The sequence below is a fragment of the Coregonus lavaretus genome, assembly GCF_964263955.1.
Source record: "Coregonus lavaretus genome assembly, chromosome: 32".
Classification (NCBI taxonomy): domain Eukaryota; kingdom Metazoa; phylum Chordata; class Actinopteri; order Salmoniformes; family Salmonidae; genus Coregonus; species Coregonus lavaretus.
In genome coordinates this window covers 16,947,053-16,963,224 of record NC_140019.1, presented here as the reverse complement: position 1 = coordinate 16,963,224, position 16,172 = coordinate 16,947,053, and the positions used below count along the sequence as shown (strand labels likewise).

The 16,172-nt window shown below is 43.3% G+C and overlaps 1 protein-coding gene across 3 annotated transcripts in view; it reads right to left on the bottom strand.

Annotated features, from left to right (window-relative positions):
* The window catches only part of LOC311107591 (catenin delta-1-like), a 40,492-nt gene that overhangs the window by 20,693 nt on the left and 3,627 nt on the right, over positions 1-16,172 (bottom strand). Inside the window, exon 1 of one of the 3 annotated variants that reach the window (XM_084150102.1) lies at positions 1,575-1,637. The exons of the other annotated variants lie outside the window; for them this stretch is intronic. The gene's annotated coding sequence lies outside the window, so the exon portion shown is untranslated. Of the gene's footprint in view, positions 1-1,574; positions 1,638-16,172 lie in introns of those variants that run through there. 3 annotated transcript variants of the gene reach the window in all.

Here is a 16,172-nt window from a genome sequence, read left to right as displayed (position 1 = left end):
CCTTGAGTACTAAGCCAGTAATACCGTAAATCCCGGGATGAGAGGACGGTATGACGATAGGAAAATCTGGATACCGCCCAAACCTACACTCTACGTTACACACACACGGCATACACTATAAAGAGAACCACACACACCTCCATAGCAGTATGAACCGCACTAAAGCAAAGAGCAGGAAGCCTCAAATCTCATCATGAAATCCCTAAGAGGTTTGACCAGCTGTCAAAGATAGAAGTACACTACTGGTCAAAAGTTTTAGAACACCTACTCATTCAAGGGCCTTTTTCTTTTTTACTATTTTCTACATTTTGAATTCGACATCAGATTTATTATCACTATACGCGATACCATCACTATCCTTAATACCAAAGCAATAACACACAAAAAAGAATGCGTGTGAGCCAGTCACAGAATGGCTCGATCCAGACAGATAAACTCAGCTACTGCTCTGTTAAATCGTTGAGCACCTTTTGAGTTAAATATCATTACATTTGAAAAACGTTATGTCAATAGTTTAGAGACAGCCATGTATGCATTAATGATCAATTATACAATCATAATGACCGTTTTTACCAATCTAACTACAAAACAACAAAAGGTAATAATTTATTTGAATGATAAATCTCTGATAAACTGGGTAAATCAAGATGTAGCCTAGGTCTATTCACAACACAGTTGATTGCATATTATTCAACAGGAGTGTGTGCATGCATTGAGTTGAACTTGTTTTAGCTGATTTCATGGGGCTACAGATGAAACAATTTTATATGCATCTGATCAACAACATTTGCATAGAATAAACAATTATTTTATAAAAAGTGTGCGCTGTTTCTTTAAGAAAGTAATGATGTAATTTGTGAGGCAGAATCTGACTGTGAATCTGGTGGAACCCAGACAGGAAGCGAGGGAGACCAAGTGAAGTAATGTTTTTGGTGACAATCAGCTTTTTAAAAATCTGCATATGTTGCATTATTGTTTGCATATTATCACAAACAAAGTATTAGGGTAGTGAATTGACGTTTGCGTCAGCAGTAAGCTAGCAAGGCAAGTTAGTCTAGTACAATTAAAGGAGGAAGCTACCGGTATCATCTTATAATAATATAATATGCTATTTAGCAGACGCTTTTATCCAAAGCGACTTACAGTCATGTGTGCACACATTTTTACGTATGGGTGGTCCCGGGGATCGAACACACTACCCTGGCGTTACAAGCGCCATGCTCTACCAATTGAGCTACAGAGGACCACAATCTTGCATTGTAAAAGTGTTCTAGCCTGTGTGGACATGGTATTGCGAACAGTTATGAACATTTTCAACATTTTGTGTTGCATTATTCAAGTGTGTTAACTTCTGTGCAGCATACAATGCTAACAATGCAGCCCAGACAGAATGAGTAAGTGGAGAAGGTACTTTGCTCTTCGTGCTATAAAGAGGCTGCGCTGATAAACAGACTCACATGAAACACATGACAGAAGTACCGAACTAAACAAATTCTAGTACCGAACAGGGTTTTTTTTGTATCTGAAAAGTACAGAAGTTTCGGTATAGAGCAAAAGAGCAGAGATATACAGACCTTCACCAAGGGGCGTGGCTTTGGAGAAGAGGTGAGAGGTCAGGCCAAGGTCAAAGGCTGAGCCCTAGTTGCAGGGGCTCATGGGTAGAGTAGATATAGGCCCAAAGAGGAGGAGGATGGACAGGGCAAAATAAACTACAGAGGGGGACAGAGAGAAACAAAGAGAAGGAAAGAGTGAAAATACATATTTAGAAGTTTAAGAATGCAGTAAGATGATCGCTAAACAACACTTGAGTATGTAGAGCTAAACAAGTGCTGCTGAGAAAAAACCCAGAATGTAACCATGTATAGATGCATCTGTTCATATGGCGAAACAGCCCAGTGGCTATCCCGCCAGACACAATACAATGGACACACCTATATTACACTAGCTTTATCACTACAGTAGCTGTGGCTCAGCTGAGACTGCAGCTCTTTTCTGGGCCAGACGAAACACACCATTAGCAGAGAGACAAGAACACCAACTCCTAGGAACAATCTCTCCTCTCTTTCTTTAAAGCCCTCCAGTACTGTCCGTCCATCTCTCCCCCAGACTATTTCTCGCTCACACTCTCCCCCTCAGCCCTTTCGCACCTTTTTTCTCTATACCAATCTCTCCCCCTCTGTCAAAGTCCCCTCTTTCATCCCGCTCCCTCACGGTTTCTTTCAGTTCCAGCCTCTTCAGAGCACACAATAGAACGGACTAGATACCATACAGTATAATTGGAGCCAGACAAATAAAGGCTCAGGCAGACAGTAGTAATTACTTGCTTATCTGCTGATAAACCAGGAACCAGGGGTGCATGAGATGTTTTAAAAGGTTACTATAACAAGGTGCCACACACGAACAAGCATGGACACATACACCTGTCAAACCGGTTTGGCTAGGGAGGGGCATGGGGAGAGACCGAGGTGACACACACACAGGACTCGCACAACTGCTTCTGAAAATCAACTCGTACTCTCTGATTGGCTCAAAGTCAAGTTCTCGGCCACTGACGAGCACTGCGATTCTACAAGTAGAAACGGCAGGGGTGTAATCATTATGCCGATTCTGTTGCAAAACATTTTACAACAAACAATTTATTCCAAACAGAAAACACAAACAAGAGTTTGTATTGGACGAATTCAGCTAGGTCCCTCCCTATTTTGTTCCATTTGCTTCTGTTTGGTTCTTAAACTGTTTCCCTAATGAATACACCACAGGTTTGTCGGTATCAGGTCGGTACAAAGCAGGGAAATGTTTTGTCCTTGCAAGAGAAGGTAATGGCCTCCTACTGTGATAAGTACCTATCGGCAGTCAGATTTCTTGGTGGGCCTGTTACCATTAGGCCTTTTACCATTAGGCAACAAACAAGGAGCTGCACTCACACTTCTTGCAGTAGGTGTGTGTGTGAGAGAAAGAGCGAGAGGTGTTGACAAGGGGTAATATGGTGAAAGGAGGAACAGAGGTGTATTGTGAAATGGGAAGGGGGGGGGGGGGGGCTGACTCACAGTTTCACCTGTGGGGGACTGAGTGTGAGAGAACGAGAAAGCAGAACAAGAGAGAGAGTGTGAGAGAACGTGTCAGAGACCAAGCTACAGCGAGGATAGAGATGGCCAGGATGGAATGACATCACTGAGTAGTACCTCTAGCTGCCTCGTCTGCTCCTGTATGTCTGGTGACTCACCACACACACGTCCCGTTTCATGTCTAGTGCAGGCCGATTCCCGCTCCCTTGTTGCTTTTTGCTCTGCTACTCCAGAAGAGCAGTGGATGTGGGTGTGAGAAAAAAGGAGGTAGGAAGGATGAGACACAGGAGCAGAAGAGGCAGCTAGAGATACAATTTCTATTGTTTAAAAAGGGAGAAATATTTCTCAAGAGGGTTGCTTTATTTAGGAATAGAGGGGATCAGGAATCAGATGAGTGTGAAGTAGTGATGAGGATGGATGACATTTTAACACACACACACACACACACACACACACACACACAGCCAAAGGCCACTGCCCACCTGCACAAACTCCTGTCTAGTAACACATGCCCTTATATGGGCAGACTCAGGACAGCAGCACAGAACTGTTATCTACCCTACAGGCAGGAGCGAAAGAGAGGGGAGGAGTAGGGAGAAGATAAGGAGTGTTGAATAAAAGAAAAGCGGAGCTTACATTCCTCAGACTGTGTCAGGTCAAATCGCTACAAAAGTCCCTAGTTGAGACACAACAAACCGTAGTAGAGAACTGTGGGTCCAGTATGGAGACAACAACATCTCAAGGCAAGCCTCGGTCACAGTGACCCCATTCACAAAGCCAGCAAAACCCAGTCTGCCATTCCACACATTCATGTAGTGAAACCCATCATTACCACAACTCCAAACACATTTTTGTTATCATTTACAAATAAGGAATCTGCGTGTGATTGAGCAAGTTTTTTTGGTCATTGGTGTGTGGGTCTGCGTGTAAACCACAGAGAGTGGGGAATTCGCAGCTGTTAGTTTGGGAGGCCACTGGAACAATGAGAAGTTTGTGTGAGTGAGCACAAGCGTGAAGGCATTGGAGTGCGGTTGAGACTGTGTGTTTAAGGGGGGCTGAAATTACTGATTTTGCTTCAGCGTCAATCATCCATCATGTTTCACACCTTTTAGTTCTCATTAAATGCTTTCAATATTTGTATATGAATTTCTACAATTTATGGTTGGTTTGAAGTTGACATTGACATTTTGTGCTATTGAAATTTGTCAATATTGTCCCTTGTAGAGATGCCAGATTTAGATATAGCTACATAAACTTGGTGTTGAAGAAGATTGGGAGCGTGAAGAAACGCACCCAGTAAGCTACGAGCTGAGAGGGGAGCTGCGCAGCACAGTGGAGAAAGTTTGCGTGTCACTTTCGCAAGTCAGGGGTCAGTGATGAAAAACTACAGGGGTAGGCTACGTAAAGTAATAGTTCGGGAAGGAGCTCAAGATGAAATTGGACTGCAGCACACGGTGGAACAGTCTGGCAGATAGTGTGTAGCACAATGCTGTTTGCAATGGTATGGTAGGAGAACCCATCAATCGCAGCCCTTTCTGCTAGAATTTCATCCAGTGCTTGTGTCGGCTTGAGGTAAGACTATCGTTCCAGGAGGTTTGCTGCTAAAGCCCCCCCCCCCCCCCCACTTGCTGAAGCCCCTTCTCTGCATTTGCCTCGCAAGTGTTGGGGGTGTAGGCTTGCCTGTTCGATCAATCTACTTGTTGAACCCCCTGTAGGCTACATTTTATTCTGCCCTTGCAGATTTTGCATTCTGCCTCTGTGGCATTACAATAAAAGCCTACCCTACCGGTTGCTCAAACATTGGAGCCAATTTTGTTACTGTATGCCTACTAACTGCATTTCAAGGTCGCGTGTACAGTTTCAGCATAAGCAATAGGATAGGCTATTACAGACACACTGAGCGTTGATGATTGATCATAGAGAAGGCCATGAGAAGACAGATTTAGACATTGCATATAACAGTTCCATTTCCCATCCTGCTGTTCATAGTAATACATGTATTACAATATACTGGTTTCTCTGTTATTTATCACGGGAAACGTGGAGTGAGTTTAGGCGAGAAATCACAGTACATTTCGGCAACCCGGTTCACGCTATTAAACCCTAGTGTGTTGGGCATTACAATCGGATCGCGTGCAGCTTCCCTCCAAATTGATGATTGAGTGGGTGCTGCCAGCTGTGGGCAGGATTGAAATAAACCCAAACTCAAGGAAAACTGTTACGTACCCTTCATTTCAGTGACATACCTTTTTACCCCTAATAATCTCCCAAATCTCTGTTTTGGACGAGACCGACTATGACCAAAATGATCCTATTTACACTTTGTAGTCGTTTCAACCAGATATATATATATTTTTTTAAATCAGTCGCTTTAAGCAGATTCCTAGTTGACCTATTGCTGCATCTCACCCTTTTCAAGTAAGTAGTAAGATATTTTATCCTTGAAGCCTATCGGAAGTCAGCTGTGAGTATCGTTGAACAATGCAAACATTGCTGCCTCCCTCCCCCCACCCTTCCTTTCACAGGCCCTTCCTAAGAAACAGGATGTTATGGATTCTCCTTTGGGGATGAGTGAAGACACGACTACACCACCACACTATGGTAAACCACTAGAAACCATTTCCTCTACAGCAGTGGTCTTTACTGAAGATAAGCAGCAGGGTGTGCACAAGCCCTTTGTTCCACACCCGATTCAGCGCTTCAAGCTCAGTTCTCTTAGTTCATGGACCTTGGTTGGACTATGGGGTACAGCAACAGTTCAAAGTTGCCACTAATCTCGCTGCCACTTCCTGCGGTCACTGTTCTTCCGCTTCCATCTATGACTGAGGCTTCTACCTTCACCCCTAACCTCCCTCCCACTCTTGTGTTGAGGAAGTAAACTAATCAATAAAACCTGTAAGAGGAAGAAGAAGCGGATGCTACCGCAACAACCAACCATTACTTAAACCGCGCTGTGACGTCAATTTCTCCAGGTCACCACGTCAGCAGATAAAAGCAGAGTGCCTTAGGGTCAATGATACAGAATACATGAGCACTCATACATGCACGCATGACTGATGCAGCACTGACACACCACGAGTCATATCGTCCTGTCTGATTCTGCAGCAGTCAGTTTGACTCACCCTAGCCTGGAGATACCTGAATACAGCGTCGCTTTCATGCATTATAGTGCTGAGCGATGGGGTTTTAAACAACTAATTGACCGACGTCTGTTTAATTATTTGAATCCATTTTGTTCATGTTTTTTCTGTGAGCTCAATGCACGGTTTCTGTAGAGATAAATCAGATCAAGCCTGAAATGTGAGATGTATTAAGAAGAGGACCGAGCATGACCCCATTCTCATCAACGGAGCTGTAGTGGAGCAGATTGAGAGCTTCAAGTTCCTTGGTGTCCACATCACCAACAAACTAACATGGTCCAAGCACTCCAAGACAGTCGTGAAGAGGGCACGACAAAACCCATTCCCCCTAAGGAGACTGAAAAGATTTGGCATGGGTCCTCAGATCCTCAAAAAGGTTATATATTTGCACCATCGAGAGCATCCTGACTGGTTGAATCACAGCCTGGTATGGCAACTGCTGGGCCTCCGACCGCAAGGCACTACAGAGGGTAGTGGGTACGGCTTCCTGCCATCCAGGACCTCTATACCAGGCGATGTCAGAGGAAGGCCCTAAAAATTCCACATTGTTTAGTGCAGAAAACGTGGTAATTAACTACAATGACCATAATCCATTGCGTGCCTGCCTACTTGTCCTATCTGTGTTGAGCACGGAGCTATAATAATAGGTGTGTAATAGAGACGAGAGAACGTGCGATCGAGAGGGCTAGAAAGCAGTTGCTTCGCGAGGTATCTCTACCTGAAAAAAACATGGCCTACATTGCCTTCAGAAAGTACTCATACCCTTTGACTTATTCCACATTTTTTTGTGTTACAGCCCGAAATCAAAATTGATTAAGTAAAAAAAATTCCCCTCACCCATCGACACACAATACCCAATAATGACAAAGTGTAAACATGTTTAGACATTTTCGCAAATTTATCAAAATACAGAAATCTCATTTACATAAGTATTCACACCCGAGTCAATACTTTGTAGAAGCACCTTTGGCAGTGATTACAGCTGTGAGTCTTTCTGGGTAAGTCTAAGATTTCCACAACTGGATTGTGCAACATTTGCCCATTATCTTTTTCAAAATTCTTCAAGCACTGTCAAATTTGTTTTTGATCATTGCTAGACAACCATTTTCAGGTCTTTCCATAGATTTTCAAGTAGATTAAAGTCAAAACTAACTTGGCCACTCAGGAACATTCACTGTCTTGGTAAGCAACTACAGTGTAGATTTGGCCTTGTGTTTTAGGCTATTGTCCTACTGAAAGGTGAATACATCACCCAGTGAACGGTGGAAAGCAGACAACCAGGTTTTCCTCTAGGGTTTTGCCTGGGCTTAGCTCCATTCCGTTTCTTTTTTTATCCTAAAGAATTCCCAAGTCTTTAACGATTACAAGCATACCCGTAACTTCATGCAGCCACCACTACAGTGCATTCGGAAAGTATTCAGACACCTTCCCTTTTCCCAAATGTTGTTACATTACAGCCTTATTCTCAAATGAATTACAACATTTCTCAATCTACACACAATACCCCATATTGAGAAAGCAAAAACAGGGCTAGAAATTTTTGCAGATGTATTACAAATAAAAACAGAAATACTTAAGTATTCATACCCTTTGCTAAGAGACTCGAAATTGAGCTAAGGTGCATCCTGTTTCCATTGATCATCCTGGAGATGTTTCTACAAATTGGAGTCCACCTGTGGTAAATTAAATTGATTGGACATTACTTGGAAAGACACACACCTGTCTATTTAAGGTCCCACAAAACCAAGCCATGAGGTCGAAGGAATTGTCCGTAAAGCTCCGAGACAGGATTGTGTCGAGGTACACATCTGGGGAAGGGTACCAAAACATTTCTGCAGCATTGAAGGTCCCCAAGAACACAGTGGCCTCCGTCATTCTTCAATGGAAGAAGTTTGGAACTACAAAAACTCCTCCTAGCGCTGGTCGCCCGGCCAAACTGAGCAATCGGGGAGAGGGGTCTTGGTCAGGGATGTGACAAAGAACCTGATGGTCACTCTGACAGAGCTCCTCTGTGGAGATGGGAGAACCTTCCAGAAGGACAACCATCACTGCAACACTCCACCAAACCAGGCCTTTACGGTAGAGTGGCCAGGCGGAAGCCACTAGTCAGTAAAAGGCACATGACAGCCCACTTGGAGTTCGCCAAAAGGCACCTAAAGGACTCTCAGACCATGAGAAACAAGATTCTCTGGTCTGATGAAACCAAGATTGAACTCTTTGGCCTGAATGCCAAGCGTCACGCCTGGAGGAATACTGGCACCATCCCGATGATGAAGCATGGTGGTGGCAGCATCATGCTGTGGGGATGTTTTTCAGGGACTGGGAGACTAGTCAGGATCGAGAGAAAGAGATCCTTGATGAAAACCTGCTCCAGAGCACTCAGGAACTCAGACTGGGGTGAAGGTTAATCTTCCAACAGGACAACGACCCTCAGCACACAGCCAAGACAATGCAGGAGTTGCTTCGGGACAAGTCCCTGAATGTCCTTGACTGGCCCAGCCAGAGCCCGAGCTTGAACCCGATTGAACATCTCTGGAGAGACCTGAAAATAGCTGTGTAGCAACGCTCCCCATCCAACCGGACAGCTTGAGAGGATCTGCAGAGTAGGGGATTAACTCCACAAATACAGGTGTGCCAAGCTTGTAGCATCATACCCAAGAAGACTCAAGGCTGTAATCGCTGCCAAAGGTGCTTCAAAGTACTGAGTAAAAGGTCTGAATACTTATGTATCCATCCAGGCTCTGTCATAGCCGGCCGCGACCGGGAGACCCATGGGGCGGCGCACAATTGGCCCAGCGTCGTCCAGGGTAGGGGAGGGAATGGCCGGCAGGGATGGCGTTTGCAATGCCAGGGTTGTGGGTTCGATTCCCATGGGGGGCCAGTATTAAAAAAATATATATAATAATAATAATGTATGCACTCACTAACTGTAAGTCGCTCTGGATAAGTGAGTCTACTAAATTACTAAAATGTAAAATGTAATGTAAATATGAAGATCCGTTTTTTATTTTTTATGATTTTGCAAACATTTCTAATAGCCTGTTTTTGCTTTGTCATTATGGGGTATTGCGTGTACATTGAGGGGGAAAAACGATTTAATACATTTTAGAATAAGGCTGTAACGTAACAATATGAGGAAAAAGTCAAGTGGTCTGAATACTTTCCGAATGCACTGTATGCTTGGAAATATGGAGTTGTACTCAGTAATGTGTTGTATTAGATTTGCCCCAAACATAAGACTTTATATTCAGGTCAAAAAGTTAATTGCTTTGCCACATGTTTTGCAGTTTTACTTTAGTGCTTAGTTGCAAACAGGGCGCATGTTGTTGAATATTTTTTTTCCTGTACCGGCTTCCTTCTTTTCACTGTAAATTAGGTTAGTATTGTAGAGTAACTACAATATAGTTGATCCATGCTCAGTTTTCTACTATCACAGCCATTAAACTAACTGTTTTAAAATCACCATTGTCCTCATGGTGAAATCCCTGAGCGGTTTCCTTCCTGTCCGGCAACTGAGTTAGGAAGGAAGGACACCTGTATCTTTACAGTGACTGGGTGTGAATACTTTGAGGGCACTGTAAGTGATTGTTGGTATTCAGCAGACAAAAGTATGCCTTATTTACTTTGAAGAACTACTAAAACAGTGATTTTGTCAGACAGCATAGGCAGCAGCTCTATAGCAGCGAAGTGGTAGGCCACAGAAGCTCACAGAACTGGACTGCCAAGTGCTGAAGCGCAGAGCGCGTAAAAATTGTCTGTCCTCGGTTGCAACACTCACTACGAGTTCCAAACTGCCTCTGGAATCAACGTCAGCACAAGACCTGTTCGTCATGAGCTTCATGAAATGGGTTTCCATGGCCGAGCAGCCGCACACAAGCCTAGGATCACCATGCGCAATGCCAAGTGTCGGCTGGAGTGGTGGGCTGGAGCCACCATTGGACACTGGAGCAGTGGGAAAGCGTTCTCTGGAGTGATGAACTCTTCACCATCTGGCAGTCCGACGGACGAATCTGGGTTTGGCGGATGCCAGGAGAATGCTGCCTGCCCCAATGCATAGTACCAACTGTAAAGTTTGGTGGAGGAGGAATAATGGTCTGGGGCAGTTTTTCATGGTTCGGGCTAGGCCCCTTAGTTCCAGTGAAGGGAAATCTTAATGCTACAGCATTCAATGACATTCTAGACGATTCTGTGCTTCCAACTTTGTGGCAAGAGTTTAGGGAAGGCCCTTTCCTGTTTCAGCATGACAATGCCCCCATGCACAAAGCGAGGTCCATACAGAAATGGTTTGTCGAGATTGGTGTGTAAGAACTTGATTTGCATGCACAGAGCCCTGACCTCAACCCCATCGAATACCTTTGGGATTAATTGGAATGCCGACTGCAAGCCAGGCCTAATCGCCCAACATCAGTGCCTGACCTCACTACTGGTCTTGTGGCTGAATGGAAGCAAGTCCCTGCAGCAATGTTCCAACATCTAGTGGAAAGCCTTCCCAGATGAGTGGAGGCTGTTATAGCAGCAAAGGGGGGCCCAACTCCATATTAATGCCCATGATTTTGGAACAAGAGCAGTTGTCCACATAATTTTAGCAATGTAGTGGATATCTCTGCTGCACCTGCAACAGCAGCAAGTGACCAGGAAGAAAGTGATTGAGTAGTAGGACATTATGGGAAAACAAAGTCTGAAAGTCCATCATTTGCGCTAGTGTTTGACGATAAATTAGATTACGGTCACTTGTGTCAATTTAATTGTGCGTGGCTGGTAATAAGATTGAAGCATTAGACTGCTAATCCACTTACCTCCCCTAACACACACACCAACAAAGATGCACCCGCTGAACCTCCCAAACACTGTGCAGTGTACACACACAAACTTAGCCTATGACTCATGAGGAGAATAGTGATGGCACTGCAGTGGATAGCTGCAGTCTTACAGGCTCCTGACCAATTCTGCTATTTTGTGTCGGTTCTTAAGCTGATCTTAATTTTTTTTGTGCATAATGTTTCTGCCACATCCTATGACCGAAAACAGCTTCTGGACATCAGAACAGCGATCACTAACCTCGATTTGGATGAAGATTTCTACTTCAAAGAGTCAGCATCTCAAAGTTATGCTTACCCCGGACCAGTCCTGATCCCTGGGACTTGAAAGAGAAGGCGGCGAAAAAGGCAAGCAAGGTGGCGTTATTATTAGAGTAGGTCAGCGAGCATCTAGACCGCCATTGCCCTCTGTTTTGTTGGCGAATGTAACTGAACTGTAATAGCCTATGTTTCTCGGAGTCGTTGCTGAACAAGGACAATATACACCTCATTGTCTTTTCCATGCATCGTTACGATCGGACGGCAGCCTCGGGTAAGATGAGAGGGGTCTCTCTTTGTTAACAACAGCTGGTGCACAATCTCTAATGTTAAGGAAGTCTCAAGTTCTTGCTCGCCTCAGAATACCTCATGATAAGCTGCAGACCAGACTATTTAACAAAAGAGTTATCTATATTTTTCGTAGCCGTCTATTTACCACCACAAACCGATGCTGGCACTAAGACCACACTCAACGAGCTGTATAGGGCTGTCTGTATAGGGCCATAAGCAAACAAGAAAATGCACATCCAGAGGCAGCGTTTCTCGTGGCCAGTGATTTTAATGTAAGGAAACAAATCAGTTTGACCTCGTTTTTACCAGCATGTCACCTTTGCAACTAGAAGCAAAGAAACTCTACATCACCTTTACTCCACACACAAAAACCCATACAAGGCTCTCCCTCGCCCTCCCTTTGGCAAATCTGACCATAATTCTATCCTCGTGATTCCTGTTTACAAGCAAAATAACTAAAAACAGGAAGTACCAGTGACACGCTCAATACAGAAGTGGTCCAATGAAGTGGATGCTAAGATACAGGACTGTTTCGCTAGCAGACTGGAATATGTTTACATGATTCACCCGATAACACTGAGGAGTTTACAACATCAGTCACCGGATTCATTAATAAGTGCATCAACAACATCATCCCCACAGTGACTGTATGCACATATCCCAACCAGAAGCTATGGAGGCAACATCCACACTGAGCTAAAGGCTAGAGCTGCCACTTTCAAGGAGCAGGACACTAATCCTGACGCGTATAAGAAACCCCGCTATGACCTCTGAAGAGCAATCAAACAGACAAAGCGTCAATACAGGACTAAGATCGAATCCTACCATGCTGGCTCTGACGCTCGAAAGTGGCAGGGCTTGCAAACTACCACAGATTACAAAAGGGAAACCCAGCCTCGAGCTGCCCTGTGACTCGAGCCTACCAGACGAGCTAAATGGCTTCTATGCTCGCTTCGAGGCAAGCGACACTGAACCACGCATGAGAGCACCAGCAGTTCTTGACGACTGATCTCGCTCTCCGTAGCCAATGTGAATAAGACCTTTAACCTTTTCACGCGTGAGTACCCAAATATCTTTAACGGTCGCCCCAGCGTGAGGTTTCTTTATGCGCGTGATGTGAGAATGCACTCACTGTTCCAAAATGTGATTGTTACACAACAAGACCGTTAACCCACGCTTCCCTCAAACCAAGGCACACTGTCTGCTAATTATCTATAGGCTGTTTCAACATGTCGATGTCAAATTATTTTCTAACCAGTTTTATTTTCTACCAACAGTTTGAATTGAGGTGTGTTCCGCCTCATTAATTCACAGAAGTTACCGATTTCACTGTTGCAGACAATTTACGTTTGAGGCATTCCTGAGTCTGACAAAGTTCTCTCTTCGACGAGAGCCCAAAAACTAAATTTTCCTCCCTGGCACATTTTTCGGCTGGCGCCCGCATTGCCTTCACTACTGATAACTTTGGACATGTGAGTTCCTATCAAAGTGCCTTATTACGTTATCATTATAGTTTCTGTATATGTGTTGTAATTTCTACTGTAGCACACCGTATGCATGTATCCGTGTTTTATTCACGTTTTCAAGTACTGGTGACAAATCATGCATTCCGATTCTTGCATAGATTGTAATGGACACATATGATGTGTGTAAAATACTTTTTTGAAGGTTGTACTGATTATGATGAGCTAATGCTAAGCTAATTGCAGCTATGTGTGGCGCCATGTTTGTTGATATCATACAATGCATTCTGGTTGTCACGTAAACGTCTGTCAGACCAAAGATGGAATTATGGTAGATCACAGACCCCCTTGCGTGTCAAAACAGATACATGTCAAATAACACCAAGCGCCACCATTACTGTCAAAGCTGTACAATACTGCGTTGGTAATAAGGCACTATTTGTTCGACCGAATGGGAAAACATCTGTGAGCATTTGAAATTAGATCAGGATCAAACAAGCAGGATCCAAAATGTTGGCAATTATCTTTGATACAGATGTTATCAGCAACCTCTGGGGTAGCTAGCTAGCTTTAGTTTGGTACCTAGCTAGCACCAATGCAACCAGCCTGAAAACAATGACCAGTAGAAACTGCAGTCATTTTCTATATTCTTAGCAATGATTTAGGAATCCATGTGAATAAGTATTAGCTAGGTAGCCACTTGTTGTTCTCCTATTGAAATAACTAGCTAGCCAGCTACTTAACCCCGTTGCCCAAAACTAACGTTATAAGCAGCCAGCTAGCTTCATCTGGCTAGTATGGCTTGACCGGACCAGGTTGTGTTGTGAAGCTAGTCACAATAAGGATTAGCCACAATAGTGGAATTTGCATTTCACCTTCAAAATAAAAGTCCCTCTGAAAGTGATGCCGATGGTTACAATTGTTGTTATAAATAAATATCACCTGGGAGCATGAGCAGCGTTTTCCTTTCTGTTTTCCATGAGTTTGCCTACAACTCCAACACCTGCAGAAACTACCTGGATGTGCGTATGTTCTTCAGCTTTTGCAATTGGAATCATGCCATATTTAGACTAGATAATGTTAAACAAGGTTGGAATGTGGAGCAATGAAATATCAGTCTACTAGGTGACACCCACAGAACACAACTGTGAAGAGTTTACGCAAATACTAGCATCGTAGCTCTTATTGCGGGACTTTGACTGTGGGAAATCACCTCCCCAGTCAGCCTATTGTGCGTATTAACATTCATATTGCACTGTACAGCCTTACCTAAGGAGTGGGGATCAATGAAATGGGGTATAAGTCTACTCAGTACCCAAGTGCTTTTTTCCCAACGTCGTCCTCAGAGTTATCAGGTTACAAAACATCCACGTTGTATTGTTTCCCCTCTGGAATAGTGTTCAATACACATAGTAGGTTAGCTAGCTAACTATAGCTACTGAAACAGATTGTCATTTTGCTATGTTTTTGGGGAAGAACATTGTTTGCATACATCAGCTAGCTAGCTTTTTTATGACCAGTCCAGCGCTTGGGGAAGTTTGCCTGCGATCGTGCAGCAGCGGCAGGTCTGCGAGACAAAACTTTACTAGCATCATAGCATACGTATCGGTGAATCGTTGTGACATATGAAATACGAGTGACTGTAATCAATGTGTAATAACGTACAAAAATGCATTAACGTGTTAAATTATTATGTGCCGTGCAGTCATATTCAGGTCCTGATTGGTCAACAAGCTTATTTGATGCGTCAAATAGTGTTATTTGACTTGTATCTTCTTTGACACGGAAAGACCCAAACGGCATTCCATATTCAACATGCATACTGCAAACAGACCCAACTCATCTTGTAACCTCTTATAACCTCTTGAAACAAAAAAGCAAACATGGCGGTGCGCACAAACTACCCATCGTCTGATAACTTTCGAGTTTTAGAAAGTGTTTTACTGGTGAGGTCACCCGTGATGTGATGAATTGTAAGTAGTAATTGCTATTAGCTAATTCATATTATGGTTTCTGGTTACCCTACCTATATGTACATATCTCCCTCAATTACCTCGTACCCCTGCACATCGACTCAGTACTGGTGCCCAGTGTATATAGCCAAGTTATCGTTATTCATTGTGTATTCATTCTTTGTGTTATTATTTTTTCTATATTTCTCTCTGCATTTTTGAGAAGGGCTCGGAAGTAACCATTTCACTGTTAGTCTACACCTGTTGTTTACGAAGCATGTGACAAATAAAATGTGATTTATCCTCTTAAGGATCGGACCCTTTTTTTCCATTTTCACCCTAAAATGACATACCCAATTCTAACTGCCTGTAGCAAGGATATGCATATTCTTGATACCATTCGAAACACTTTGAAGTTTGTGGAAATGTGAAATTAATGTAGGAGATGACACATTAGATCTGGTAATAGATCATACAAACAAAAAAACATGCGTTTTCAAATTTATTTTTTTGTTCCATCATCTTTGAAATGCAAGAGAAAGGCCACAATATAATATTGCAGTTTAGGCACAATTTAGGTTTTGCCCACTAGATGGCAGCAGTGTGTGTGCTAAGTTTCAGATTGATCCAGTGAAGCATTGCAATACTGGACTATTTTGTATCAAGTCTGCCCAAATGTGCCGAATTGGTCCATTGATACATTTTCAAGTACATAACTATAGAGAACATACAAAAGTTTACACACTCCCAGGAATGTCATACATGATGGATCATTAACTTATACACTAACTTTCACACATCTAGATGGCCGGGCAGGGTGGGTGTGGAGTCAGAGACAGCAGGGGTTCAAACTGTACAACCAGGTTCCTACATTTGAATATAAAAATGGATTTTATCAAACAAACCTATGCTACATTTTATCTCTGGGACCCTTAGGATGACAAATCAGAGCAAGATCACTGAATTTAAGTACATTATTTACCTTCAGAGGTGGGTGAATGTATCAAACCAGTTGCCGTGATACGTTTTTTTTGTTGTGCACTCTCAAACAATAGCATGGTGTTTTTTCACTGTAATAGCTACTGTAAATTGGACAGTGCAGTTAGATTAACAAGAATTTAAGCTTTCTGCCCATATAAGACATGTCTATGTCCTGGAAAGTTTGCTGTTACTTACAACAGTCATG